The following is a 2500-nucleotide window of genomic DNA, read 5'->3' on the forward strand; positions in this document are numbered from 1 at the left end:
ATGATCTTCAAATTATTCAACTGACGTGCCAAAAACCTTGACCATGTAGCGTGTTTCAGCTCTTGTAATGTTGATGTTGTGTATTCAAAGCAAAACACTCTTTTTTTTTTTTTTTTTTTTTTTTTTACACCTGTCTTGCTGTTTACTGTACTGCTTACACCATGTGGAGAAAGACTTAGTTAGTATTTCTGGTTGACTGGTTCGATTCCTGCTATGGGAGAGACTTTTTTTTGGGGACTAGTGTCCACATTCCAAAGCCAACACGTGCCTTGCAGACAGAATCAGTTTAGGTTGGAACTGCTCTTTGCAGCCAAAAATGCAGACCACCAAGTTTTTTGGATATTTATTTGCACAAAAGCTTATTTGATGTCATATCTCAAACCATTCATATCTCTCACTTTTAATTCCTGGGTGTTAAGGGACTCAACAAGCCTTTATCCCTGTTTGTCATTGGAGCTCCCCTTCCATCAATTGGTGATGTTTTGCTACTGAATGGAAAAGAGCTGTGACTCTCTAGCCAAGATGGTGGCAAAATCAGTTAAGGAAACACGGTACCAGTGCCCCATGTGAGAATCGAACTCATGACCTTCAGATTACGAGACTGACGCGCTACCTGCTGCGCTAACGAGGCAAAATGCACGTAATAATCTGCGGAAGTTGCTTGTGCAAAGCAGTACACCTCTTTTTTTTCATATTGTAAGTGAGCTGGCAGTACATCTTCTCCCATATGGTCTAGTGGTTAGGATTCCTGGTTTTCACCCAGGCGGCCCGGGTTCGACTACTGGTATGGGAACGCATCCTTTTCTGCACCGCTGCCAACATTCAAAAACTGACGCGTGTTTTTTAGTCAAACGTATTTCAAGTAGGATTTGTTTTTTTCAGGCAAAAATGCTGAACGCCCGCGTTTTGGCACTTCATTCTGACCCTTCACACAAGATTCAATTTGGATTCGTAGCTCAACTCATTCTCAACCACCCCTTTTTACACTAAAGTGTCAAGGGACTCAACAACTCATGGGTCCGGTAAGTTATTTGGATTCCCATTTCCTTTCTAATGGAAAAAGTTGTAGAATTGAATGGAAAAGTTCTAAGTTGGTGACAAAATCTCTCGAGAAAAGGAGGGAACAGTGCCCCGTGTGAGGCTCGAACTCACGACCTTCAGATTATTAGACTGACGCGCTACCTACTGCGCTAACGAGGCAAGCTGTACCTGCAGATCTGCAGAAGTTTATTGTGCATAGCAGAAAACTTTTTTTTTCATAATGTCACTGAGACATTAGTGCATATTTTCCCATATGGTCTAGCGGTTAGGGTTCCTGGCTCTCACCCAGGTGGCCTGGGTTCGACTCCCGGTATGGGAATGCATCTTTATCTTAGCTACTGCCACCATTCAAAGACTGACACGTGTTTTTCAATCAAAAATGTTTCTGATAGATTTTCACTTTGCAACAAAAATACTTAACATTGGCGATGCATTATGACTTTTGCAAAAGATTTCCTTTTGTTTCATAGCTTAAGCCTTTTTCAACTACACAGTTTTACACAAAAGTGTCAAGGGACTCAACAAGCCATGTGTCCTGTCTGTCATTAGGGCTCCCATGTTCTTTCTAATCGGAAACAGTTTAGAACTGAATTGGAAAGTTCAGAGTTAGTGACAAAATCTCTTGAGAAAAGGAGGATGCCACGTGTGAGCAAAAAACTCATGATCTTCAAATTATTCAACTGACGTGCCAAAAACCTTGACCATGTAGCGTGTTTCAGCTCTTGTAATGTTGATGTTGTGTATTCAAAGCAAAACACTCTTTTTTTTTTTTTTTTTTTTTTTTTTACACCTGTCTTGCTGTTTACTGTACTGCTTACACCATGTGGAGAAAGACTTAGTTAGTATTTCTGGTTGACTGGTTCGATTCCTGCTATGGGAGAGACTTTTTTTTGGGGACTAGTGTCCACATTCCAAAGCCAACACGTGCCTTGCAGACAGAATCAGTTTAGGTTGGAACTGCTCTTTGCAGCCAAAAATGCAGACCACCAAGTTTTTTGGATATTTATTTGCACAAAAGCTTATTTGATGTCATATCTCAAACCATTCATATCTCTCACTTTTAATTCCTGGGTGTTAAGGGACTCAACAAGCCTTTATCCCTGTTTGTCATTGGAGCTCCCCTTCCATCAATTGGTGATGTTTTGCTACTGAATGGAAAAGAGCTGTGACTCTCTAGCCAAGATGGTGGCAAAATCAGTTAAGGAAACACGGTACCAGTGCCCCATGTGAGAATCGAACTCATGACCTTCAGATTACGAGACTGACGCGCTACCTGCTGCGCTAACGAGGCAAAATGCACGTAATAATCTGCGGAAGTTGCTTGTGCAAAGCAGTACACCTCTTTTTTTTCATATTGTAAGTGAGCTGGCAGTACATCTTCTCCCATATGGTCTAGTGGTTAGGATTCCTGGTTTTCACCCAGGCGGCCCGGGTTCGACTACTGGTATGGGAACGCATC

General features: G+C 41.8%; 1 non-coding gene across 1 annotated transcript; it reads right to left on the reverse strand.

The window, feature by feature from the left end:
- Positions 1 to 1127: 1127 nt before the first annotated feature.
- Positions 1128 to 1200, reverse strand: TRNAI-AAU (transfer RNA isoleucine (anticodon AAU)). The gene has a single exon. It is a non-coding gene; the product is annotated as a tRNA-Ile (tRNA).
- Positions 1201 to 2500: the final 1300 nt, after the last annotated feature.

The sequence above is a fragment of the Phyllobates terribilis genome, unplaced genomic scaffold (assembly GCF_046119375.1).
Source record: "Phyllobates terribilis strain yellow unplaced genomic scaffold, ASM4611937v1 Scaffold_3281__1_contigs__length_83641, whole genome shotgun sequence".
Taxonomy (NCBI): domain Eukaryota; kingdom Metazoa; phylum Chordata; class Amphibia; order Anura; family Dendrobatidae; genus Phyllobates; species Phyllobates terribilis.